Genomic DNA, 12,559 nt, shown 5'->3' on the forward strand with positions numbered 1-12,559 from the left:
GGCAATCGATGAGTCGAATATCCTAATTAACCATTGCATAACAGGGTATAAAGCTTCAGAATATCACAGAAATGTGAAAAATATTAAACTTTACAGGAACATATGCCATCAGTGTATGTAGACTAAGTGTATACCAGCAATTATGCTAACTTTCAATTAAAAACAGTTTTTCTTTCCTGGTATAACAATATCTAGCAGTTACCAATTTATCAAAAATTTTCACCTTTTTTTGCTTATCACTTTAAGACTACACTGAAGACAAATTTTGCGACCGACTGTACCGACACTTCAATGCTCACTGAAAATTTTAGATAGTAACCAACGCTATTATATCTCTCAAAAACTTATAGCAGATACTCTTCAAAGAAATCTAATGAGTAAATGAGCTAAGATCTTCATCTCACGGAAAGATTTACATCGCTGTTTGATACAGCATCCTTGCCTATTTAGTTCCGGTTGTTTTGGTGGAAATGCGCAGGCCTAGTGAGCGGAAGGAGAAAACGTGGTTTTACGAAACAAAACAGAGAGATTCAGTGCTTGTATACTTTCCAGCGTTGTTTCTCAAAGTTATCAAACGACCAACTGAGTAGCTTCTATTTCGAGCGTTCATATAATATTGTTATCAATCTCCAGCATGTGGGTAGTACATGAGTTTTGGCACGCTATAAAATTTTTGACTTTTTCTGAGAGCCATGTCTTCAAATTGAAAGCTATAATTGCATCGAGGATTGAGGAGACTGTTTTTTATGTTCACCCACATCAAGATATAACGGAATTTGGGGCAAGTGTACAATTTTCATAAATTTGCTCTCTAACTTTATCCTAAGGTTTTAAAATCCACCAATTTAGTATCATGATGTTGGTTTTAGATCTTCTCATAAGCACTGTATCATTTAAAATGAAAAGAATTTCTACGATATGTTTCAATTTCTGGCGTTCAAAATTCCTCACTTTCAAGGCTCGTTTCAATAAGCTTTTTGCATAGATAACTAAGCATATTTATAATGCCCAACTGCCTTTGAGTCTCTTTACTGGTTTAGCGATTTCAATTGATAATTTGACACTTCTATTCATGAGCTGTCTGGAATTCAAATCAAAGTGTCCGGTATAAAAAGCAAAAATGAGATACCGTCCGGAATAAGAACTCTGTTCATAGTTCACACATCTATTTATTTAAAATTGTGCAAGTTGCAGAAACAAAATCTTCAATCATTATTCGAGAGTTAAGTGTTTTGAATGCTCGATATCGCGAAGCAATCATATAGAATGATTTATTTAATATGCTTTTTAATCTGTAATATAAATCAAAACGGTACTATGGGGCAAGTGTGCCACCCATGTGGAACAAGACATATGGCCATTGATTGAAAAGGGCTCAACACAACACAAAATATGGCTTTTTAATTAACGAACAAGTGACACACTTGCCCCGAAAAGTACATATTTGAACCAAGCTGAATTTCGTATGTAAAACTGTTTTTTTTTTCGTTCAAATACTACAACATCTTATACATTTAAACAACGTGTCATAATGCACCGTCCATTCAAAAAATCTGCGTACATATAATTTATCTTAGACCATGCTATATAGAAACATCCACTGATATTTGGTCGTCCATATATATATATATATATATATATATATATATATATATATATATATATACATATATATATATATATATATATATATATATATATATATACATATATATATATATATATATATATATATATATATATATATATATATATATAATCCCATATAATATGGGACTGTTATGCGAATATAGGTAGTAATTTCCCCCTATGGCACACTTGTCCCAAATTCCTTAGGTCTTTCAAATTGATCACAATCTATTCCACAAGTGCTAACCGTTGTTTGTTTGCTTGTCTAGCAGCATGGTAAAAATCAGCACGTTTGATTGAAGGGATCGAACTTTTGACTTAATTCAAAACACCAATTACCATTTGAAGAATTCTTACTTTGGCTTCGCTCTACTGTCTCAAGCATTAGACTTTGAAATGAAAAGTCGTTGATTTGAAACATCATGTCTGTTGTGTGAAAGTAGTCATTGACAGTTAGTGGTTTTAGAAGCATATTGAGTTCAAATCATTTACTTCTAACAGATGCGAGTTGGTGTCGAGGTAAGATACCAGGCTTGCACTTCGAAGATGAAGGTTCAATTCTTCTTCGTGTCGAAACGTTTATTTCGATTTTTTTTATATTCAAACCATAACATGAAACGTTCAATTCAAAAACAGTTCCTTTGTTTGCCATAAATTCCTTTGTTGTTTTGACTTTTACTGTGCGCCGTGTGTTGATGCTGTCTCGCTCTCTCTCACGGGCAACTTGAAAACGGCGCACAGTAAAAGTCAAACGTTTTATTGACTGTTTAACGATGAACTTGCGACGATCGACGCGCCACCATATTTCATATAACGGAGTGTATTAGAACTAACTTGGAGGTGATGATTTGGAGGTTATTTGGCAATTTGGAGGTTAAAATCCCCTCCAAACACTAGCGATTTTGCGGTGGGATGTTGACGTTTGATGACGAATAGCATGCGTAGGCGCATTGTCAAGTTTGAACAGTAGTGCAAATCCAAGAGAAGATAATTTTTTACCGTGAGGAAACCTCATTCCAAGGGATCGTTCAAACATAACGTAACACAATAGGGGGAGGGAGGGGGCTTCCGTAGTGTTACGGTCCAAACCAAAAATTTAAATCTTCCTTACAAAAGTTGTTACGTGGGGGAGGAAGGGGGTCAATAATTGGCCATTATACGGTACGTAATATTTGAACCATCCCTAAGTGCACACTTAAAATACTTCACACAAATCTTCACCAGCTAATGCTAAAGAACTCAATAAATAGACTAAATCAGAAAGCTTCTTGCCGTAGTTAAATTACAAACATATTTTTCAAAAGTTATTAAAGATTTAGGGTAGGTGTACCAATTATGGATGCAATATGTCAACAGTATGGATAAAAATCAAGTTTTACCCGCGTTCCTAAAACGTAAACATGATTTGTTGGTGTTAATTACTAGTTTGAAGCCTTGCGAAGCAGTTGAATTAAACAGTTTTAGTACTAAATTTACTCTAAGCTTCTAAAAAGTGGTTTTAAAAAGCGTTGTCTTTGTACCAATTATGGCAATAGCGTTCCTAGCATTCGACATAAAAGTGTTCCAATTATGGACTATCGAATATTTGCATGAAATGAACTCAAAAGTCATCCAGAGCGAATGATAATGCAACGCTAATATGTAATGAAGTAATTGCTCATAAATTTTTCCAAAAGTTTTGTGTTAAACGCATGTTAAATCAATTTATTGCAATGGGTTCATGAGAGCAAATTAATTTTCGAAAAGGGGTCGAAATGTAGTGAAAACGCAAATTATGATACAAAACCGCAACTCACATTACCTTTCCAGCGCCTAATTTTAACGAAAAAAGAGGGAAAATTCAAAAATCGAGTGTCACCGAAAACCCTCTCTACCATGAAATTAGCATCTTCACCTTGCGAACGTTTTCGAACGTGTGATTGAAAAATCTTAGCAAATGAGTACAAAACATGAAGATAATGAATTACCGAACCTTCCCATCGTGGAAGTCACTAGTAAAACTGCTTTACTTCTTTTATTTCACTGATCAAAAAGTGTAAACAAACTGCCTCCAGAGTACTGCCATAATTGGGCTCTCATACACTCCTTGTACCAGTTATCGACATAGTGGAAATAACACGATTTCCAGCTTGAAACAGTAGATTTGATAGCTCACCAGCTAAATTTATTCATTTGTTCTCACTAGGCAACATACATTAATCGGTTGAAGCAGTTTTTTTCCGGATGAAAACATACATTTCGTAAGTGGTGTCCTTTAGCAAACTGCTAAGAAGGTGAAATATGCGTGAGGAAAAATTTTCAAATGTTCATTTTTCGAAGCTTATTGCACGAATGTTCTTATCAAGGTTTAGTTACCATCAAAAACAAATAGGTTTATCATTCCTGTGAATATTAGCCGTTATATTCTAGTGAAACAATAAGAAAAATCTCTTTTTGTTCCCACTATTGCCATAATTGGTGCTATATCCATAATTGGTAATTCTACCCTATGCATAGTTTGGACCGAGCACAATGTTTCTTTATAAGGTGAGGATTCGCTCGTTGGGGGTCCGCTACATGGTTGGATGTTCGCTGGTTGAAAATAGATCCAACTAAAAAGCACTCGAATATCAAGAGAAGATGTCGAACTGACTTTGACGTCTGAGTACCGTGGCATTGAAGTCTCCATATATAGAACAAATGTGTTTTATATGTACATTTTCGTGATGATTTTCTCTCCAGATGCATTAGTCTGGAGCATTTTTGCCAGCTGTCAGTTGTTCCATCTAACGGGTTGGAAGGCGGTCGTGTTCCAACCAACGAATAGTGGTTATCACGCCCAATGGTATGGGTGCCCTAGTGTAGATGTAGTTGTGAACCTTAGAGGAAAACAATATGCACTCTGACTCGAAAAACACGCAGAATCCGGCTGTAAATTTTTTAAATTGGGTAATATTTCCGTATGCATTTTGATGAGTCTGGAAAGCGTGTGCAAGTTTCTTTGCACGGAGAAATCAGATTACCCAAAAAATAAGTTCTTTTTACGCAAATTTGGGTAAACTGCATTTAGTTTTTATCCACGGTTGGGTTGTTTTGCCTCTCTCGCAACAGCAATGTTGTCAAAAACAGAGAGAGAGACGCACCGACCCAGCGTCGAAGTTCGATGGAATAAGCCAAATTTGGGTTCTTTCGAGTTTACCTAACGTTAAGTTGTTTTAACCCATCATGGAGACTTCGAAAGCTAACGCTGGGTAGATTTTTTTTTGCACTGAGTTGTTTTTTTTTTGCCGCTGTCATATGAAAAAAACGTTTTTCGAAAGTCTGAACTAAAAACGTAAAATTTCTTCAGTATTCCATTGTCAATCGATTGATCAGACTATGGGCAAGCATATTATACAACCAGTATCGTGGATTTTGTCGCCAAACGATGGTTCTCCGACATTACCCGGAAAACCATTACCCGGAATGCAATTTACCGGAAGACCATTAACCGGAAAACCATTTACCGGAATGAATCATTTACCGGAAAACCATTACCCGGAAGGACCATTTACCGGAATTTTTTTCTCTATTTCTCGCCTTTTTCATTAACGTCCTTTTAACCGTTTTACGGTCCTTCAGGTCAGTATTTTGACTTGAAATATTTAAAACGATTACCAACGGTAATGGACAGAGGATGTTCTTCTTTCAAAATACGTAAGCATCGAAGAGGAGTCTAAGATATCTTCGTACTTGATCATGTCAATATGCACCATCATAATATATTTGGATTTCATAGATGATTCACCCTTCTTTAAAAAATAAGCTGTTCTTTCAAATTATCTTTGCAGCTTGTCTTCACTGAACTGGATAAATTTGGCTACAACTATGTAACTTTACTTTTGACATTCGACCGTCGGTTCTTCAAGTGTCTTAATGTTAATTAATAAGCAATGGTTAGAATTTTTAACACGATTGGTTGGTAAGCGTTAATCAACCGAATGCAAATCCTCCGTATATCCCTTTTGCTAGAATGACCCATTTCGGGTCATCTGATATTCACCCTTCTTAATTTGGTTGGCGGTTCTTTTGAGTTCCACCGATCTCGGCATTTTTGGCAAAATGTTTTTAGTCGAAAATGACCTAATATCTTCTTCTTATGATTGCTTATTATTCTTTCTAGTATATTATTCTGAATCCGGGTACAGACATTCAGAGTTATGACATTCGTAGAAAAATAGCACAATCAAGGAAATTCAAAGGAAAAGTATTCATCTATTGAGGTTCAATATTTCGGAATCCAGAGATGGACGTCACAATGGCGTATGGACCAATGCACGAGTTCACTAATTTGACTTTTGAGCGGTGCCGAATTCACTAGTTGCCATGGTCACATAAATTACACGGCACCACGTCAAATAGTGAACGCGTGCATTGATCCATGGACCGATGCACGAGTTTACTAATTTGACGTTTGGGCGGTGCCGAATTCACTAGTTTCCCTGGTGACATAAATAACACGGCACCGGTAAAACGTCAAATAGTGAACCCTTGCATAGGTCCATAGTGTCGCTACTCTCGATCACCAAAGCACTCTTAGTTTCTTCTTGATTTTTTAGCTTTCCTCAAACCATACAGGCTCCCCTAAATCAAGACGGTTTTTTACGGTGACAGTGACATGCACATGCGCTGCATGCACAGTTTGATGAGCGTGTCTAACCCACAGCGACTCTATGGGCGATGACATATTGAAAGAGAAGAGAAGTGAAGTGAAGTGTTGGCGAAAAGAGAAGAGAAGAGGTAAAAATGGTATGGCATACTGGGAGAGGTTTCGAAAGAGTTTCAATGCGCTCCTTGTTTTCATTGATTCTGTGCTTCAGCAACAGCATGCTGCCTGCAACCAGAGAGAGAGCGCATGGCTGCTCTATTCGGTTTCTTCTCCTTTCCCATGTCCCATTCGCATCAACAGAGGCCTGTAAAGGCGACTCTGTAGAATGTATCAAGTTTGTTAAAATCATTTCTCATCAAGCAGGAAGACGTGGCGTGCGAAGAAATCTACATTCTTTGGATGTGATCCATAACCGTAGTAAACAATCATTTCCTGGTCCATATTATGGATCACTATTTAGAAGTGCTAATATTTGGTATTTAGAATCAACAATCAAGAAAAATGTTTTCCAATGACGAATTCATACTGAATCGAAGCGAACGAGCATGTTTTATGCTATAACATTTGAATTTTACCACCTGTGGGAGCTTATGAATGCTGACGTCACTTCTTACAGAAAACGACCATATAATGATAGCTGTGTGGTACCAAATAAACATTTGTCAAATACACCGTTATTTAGCGATTGAACATTACAAATGGTAGAAGACAAATAGTATAACATGGGAAAAATATGTTTTACGTAAACGTTTATGTTTTGGGCAAGTTATTCGATGTTGAACGCCAAAGTGATCCGTCACTGTGGGTGATCCGTAAATGCGTGGGCGGAACAACATAAAAATTGGAGAAAAATATAACAGAATAAATAAGAAATCTATAAACGTTTTTCTCAATTAAGAAACAAAAATTTTGAAAATAAAATTTCTCAATTGTACCTTGGCTCTAAGCATTTTTGGAAATTATCTAAAATTAAAAGAAAAAACCCTTAGAAGCCAATACCGGCATTGGAAGAAGAAAACTGCTATGCAGTTTGAAAGCGCGCACAATTTTAATTAAGGTCTTACTAGTCCAATAGAAAATCAAGTTACTCAGGACTTCGAAAATATTCTCAATCAAGAGAACGTTTTCGAAAATTCCTGGGATACTGATTTGGAACAAATGAGAACTATTATTAAAAAATTCAAAAATATGAAAGCTCCTGGCGATGATGGAATTTTCTACATCCTCATCAAGAAACTTCCAGAAAGTAGCTTATCATTCTTAGTTGATATTTTTAACAAATGTTTTCAATTAGCATATTTTACTGACAAATGAAAAAATGCTAGGGTTGTACCAATTTTGAAACCAGACACAAATCCTGCAGAAGCTTCTAGCTATCGTCCAATCAGTTTGCTTTCCTCCATCAGTAAACTTTTTGTAAAAGTCATTTTGAACAGAATGATGGCCCACATCAACGAACATTCATTTTTTGCCAATAAACAGTTCTGATTCCGCCATGGACATTCGACCACTCATCAACTTTTACGTGCAACAAATTTGATTCGTTCCAACTAATCTGAAGGCTATTCTACTGGTCTTGCTTATCTAGATATAGAAAAAGCATTCGACAGTGTTTGGCACTGAAGGCTTGATCGTAAAATTAAAAAACTTTAATTTTCCAACATACATTGTTAGAATAATTCAAAGTTATCTGTCAAACCGTACATTTAAAGTTAATTATCAGAACTTCAGGTCTGAAAGACTTCCTGTAAGAGCTGGTGTTCCCCAAGGCAGCATTTTGGGACCAATATTATACAATATTTTTACATCTGACTTACCAGAGTCAGGGATGTCAAAAATCTTTGTTTGCAGATGACACAGGCCTCTCCGCCAAAAGACGAAGCCTGCGTGTCATCTGTAGTTGATTGCAAAAAAGTTTGGATATTATTTCTTCATACTTGCAAAAATGGAAGATTTCTCCTTATGCTTCCAAAACTCAACTAATAATATTCCCACATAAACCAAAAGCTCTTTATTTGAAACCTTCAAGTAGACATGTTGTCACGATGAGAGGGGTTCCAATAAATTTGTCAGATGAAGGTAAGTATCTAGGGCTCATGCAAGATAAGAATTTAACTTTCAAAAATCACATTGAGGTCGTTCAAGTCAAATGTAACAAATATGTAAAATGTCTCTATTTCATTATTAATAGAAAATCAAAACTTTGTTTTAAGAACAAGCTTTTGATATGCAAACAAATTTTCAGGCCAACCATGTTGTATGCTGTACCAATATGGACTAGCTGTTGTGATTGTAACCAGGAAAAAAAGCTCTTCAGAGAATTCAAAATAAAATTTTGAAAATGATTCTGAGGCTTCCTCCCTTCTTCTTCTTCTTTCTGGCGTTACGTCCCTACTGGGACAGAGCCTGCTTCTCAGCTTAGTGTTCTTATGAGCACTTCCACAGTTATTAACTGAGAGCTTACTATGCCAATGACCATTTTTGCATGCGTATATCGTGTGGCAGGTACGAAGATACTCTATGCCCTGGGAAGTCGAGAAAATTTCCAACCCGAAAAGATCCTCGTCCGGTGGGATTCGAACCCACGACCCTCAGCTTGGTCTCGCTGAATAGCTGCGCGTTTACCGCTACGGCTATCTGGGCCCCTCCCTTGTATAGTACTAATGTGTTACATAAAATATCCAATGTTGAAATATTGGAACAAATGTCAAATAAAATAATTGATAATTTCAGGCAAAAACGTTACAATCTTCTATTGTTTTTCTATCGATTAATGCGTTATATTTTTAGGTTAAGTTAAGTTAAGTAAATTGAAAACGTGTTTTTTCTCTTATAAGCAGGTGAAATCAACTCACCTGTAAAAAATCTGAACTGCTACAGCAAATGAAATGTAATATGTTGTTAATAAAATCTTAAATTTGTTTTACCGAATTAGGATGATAGTGTTGTCTAATAACACAGAACACACAGAAGAAATGAATGTAATGTTTGAAATCAGGGACGAAAATACTCAATCTACCCTCGCTTATATTGACACTTGCTGGGTTGAATCTTCGTTGATTTTTATTTGTTTTTATCCTCACCTTGACAACACAACAAAGATTGGCAAAGCGCTTGCCGCAAGATTTTCGGTTTCCTTTAAGCCTGCTGATACTCAACCGCTTTATGAGTATCAAAAACAAAAAATGATATTCATTCTAACCAGCTTAACTTTTTCACATTCCGCTTCGGGAAGTTGTAATTTTTGCACGAAGCACACTAAAGACGCGTCAATATAATCGATTCCGTGCATCGGATCGTTCATTACCCGTATAGCAGCATATTGTATAATTAATATGAACCTCATTGATAATCAATTTACTAAAACTGACACTCTTCTGCTTCTGATAATCAAAAACACCAACGACACACGGGCATCGTTGTTTGTTTTCTTCATCTACTTTTGTGCCATCTTCATTGGTACACTCATATTGGTGGTGGTGCGGTTACTTTGATGGAGGCATAAATGTCAGCGAATTGAGTATAGTGAGCATGATTTTTTTCGTCCCTGTTTGAAATGATACTAATAAAGAAATTAAAAAAAATGATATCTATCAAGCCTACCGAATATTTTTTCAAAAAAAGTTATAATTTTTGAGAATTTTGAAATTGAATGCCTTTTTCCAATCAAAATTAAATTATTAAACTTCTACTGTTATGAACGAAAAATTCACTTAACACTTCAGTCGTCGCGCTGTTGTATTTTGTACAACACTTTTGAAAAAAAAAAACTCGCTTTTCGTCCACAACAGCAGTGTGGTGGTTTTGACGGTGGTGAACCGCGCGACGACTGGAAGTTTAAACAATACACTAGTTATAGATATAATATCATGTTTGTATCTATGGAATGAAATAGTATGTTAATTGCATACCTTTTCTACGAGTACTTTAAATGGTTTATGGGAATCTTTTCTAAACTTGAATCATCGATATTATAAACAAGATCACGAATGGTTCCAATTGCAGTAAATTTTTAAGTAAATATTGATTTTCCGAACGGGTAATAATCGATTAAATTTGAGAGCAATTTCCCGCTTTATTAAAGTAAAAGCTATGGTTTTAATGATTGATAACAAATCGACTCTCTTATTTATAAGTCAAGGAACATTGTGCACAACCAGAAAACCATGGTTTTCTTTTTTTTTTTCTACGGAATGGCCGAGTGATAATTTTGAGTTGGGTAATTTTATTATATACTAGTGGTCCCGGCAAACTTCGTCTTGCCATCAAGTAGGCTGTTGAAAACCCTTATGAATCGTCCCATACAAAATGACAGTTCCGTTCAGTCCCGTTCAGTTTTTCCTACTTTCCCGGTGAACATCCTGGAACTTTTATACACACAAACACGTCGGAACCCTTGACGAACAAAATGGAAAAAGAATCATCCAAATCCGTTGCCCCGTTCGTGAGCCATTTCGTGACATACAAACACCATTCCATTTTTATTTATATAGAAGATCAGTTCAGTGGTACAAAGCACACATTTTTTTTTTCAAATATAAAAAAGAACTTTTTTTTTTGTGTTTGTTAATTTAGTTTACTCCCAACTGTTTTCATCAGTTCGAAATTCACGCGCAATATTAGTGCTGCCAATAATAGTTCAAATTATCTTCTAGCGTTTTCGCGCGTCGAAGCACCACACGAACTGCTTTCACGCTTGACCACACTTTCCATCCCTCTTCGCATCGCTTCAGTATGCCAGGTAAGCGCGATTTTCATACAACATGCATGGAGAGACCTTCAACGCGTACGCTCCTCTTTCACATCCTCGCTTTCTGTCTGTACTAAGTAATATAGTTTGAGATTTTATCAAACATGCCTTGTCGATTTTTTATATACCGCATTGACAAGTGATCCACCAGGAGCAAGTTTGTTTTACGTAAGCCATAGTGTTGCACAAAATATCTAGATACAGTGAAACCTCCATGAGTCGATATTGAAGGGACCATCGACTCATGGAAATATCGAGTCATGGAACAGCAATTCTTTGGATGATAGTGTTGCACACAATATTTCACAAAATTTTATTGAACTGGTGCTTGATATTGAATCGTAATCAAGAACTCTAGGAAGATTTCCTGTTTTTAGAGGCGTTTTACAAACAGTTACTTAAGGTTTATCCGATCGAATTGCCCGGAACCCATTATGGCGTTGTTTTGGTTTTGTTTTACATTGGGCTGGATAGATTATTTTTGATAGGTGAGGTTGGGACGGAGAATATTGCTTTTACCTTGAATTTCAATTTTCGATGGAAAATCCATCTGATTTTTTTTTTCTAATTTAGATGTCAGTATTATCATTCTGTATTTCTGTTTATTTGCTGTCAAATCATCTAACAGCTCTTCAAATCAGCAAAATGGAGTCACATAAAGCCAAGAGTACTCTGAAAATTATACAAGAGTGAATATTCAAACTGATGAAAGTTTAAATCAAAGCCTGAGCTTACATGATCAACTGATCACATTCTTCGACATCTTTTTATCTCGATTCATGAGGAAAATGTATACAGGAAACAAGACAAATAGAAATAAGGAATATATGATTGACGAATTATAATTATTCATGATTGTAATAAAAATGTTGAAAAATATAGATAATTAAAAGAGAGATTAGTGCTGAACAAGCAAAATATTATTCACCCCTGTTCTTGTTTATATTCAAATGCCATTTCGATCGAAAACAGATTTTCATTTTCGCCAACAATACCAAGTAGGGATTCTTCCACCACATTTAATGATAAAAGATGTTCTAAAGTAGTTATCAACTGGAGAAAGCAATAAAATAATATAGAAAACAAAAATACTGATTACTGTGATGCATCAAAACCCGAACACCTAAGATGATACACATATTCAAATGCTTGCATACGATTGGTTAATCGTTATTTTATTATGCATTACTTTGGGATGATAGCTTTTAGGTTAGAACTTGATAATTTTCACTAAATTTACAATGAATTTAATGAAAATTGAGTTAATTCTGCATCATGTCGTGTCCATAAATCCGCACACATGAATCAAAATCCGGACATTCAAAAAATCGCAGTTGTTCTTAAAAAAAATAAAAACCATTAAACATACCTTGATGTCACGATACAAAGATTCATGGATTTGTAAAAATAATGTTGTTCCTCTGTTGGATTATACAAAAACATCATAAAACGTAGGTTTTGAAGTCTTCAAAAGATACTTGTGATACGTGCATCGTTCCCCCAATAATTACACATAATTTACAAACATTTTCAGTTAATACTATTTAAAATCA

General features: G+C 35.6%; 1 protein-coding gene across 9 annotated transcripts in view; it reads right to left on the bottom strand.

Moving 5' to 3' along the window:
• LOC5575838 (acetylcholine receptor subunit alpha-like) overlaps positions 1-12,559 on the bottom strand; it is a 63,409-nt gene that overhangs the window by 31,804 nt on the left and 19,046 nt on the right. For 2 of the 9 annotated variants that reach the window (XM_021838747.1, XM_001655814.2), the window contains exon 1: positions 224-346. The exons of 1 other annotated variant lie outside the window; for it this stretch is intronic. The gene's annotated coding sequence lies outside the window, so the exon portion shown is untranslated. Of the gene's footprint in view, positions 1-223; positions 352-12,559 lie in introns of those variants that run through there. 6 more of the 9 variants (XM_021838741.1, XM_021838743.1, XM_021838744.1 and 3 more) reach the window with 6 other exon arrangements.

Source organism: Aedes aegypti, chromosome 1 (genome assembly GCF_002204515.2).
Source record: "Aedes aegypti strain LVP_AGWG chromosome 1, AaegL5.0 Primary Assembly, whole genome shotgun sequence".
Taxonomy (NCBI): Eukaryota; Metazoa; Arthropoda; class Insecta; order Diptera; family Culicidae; genus Aedes; species Aedes aegypti.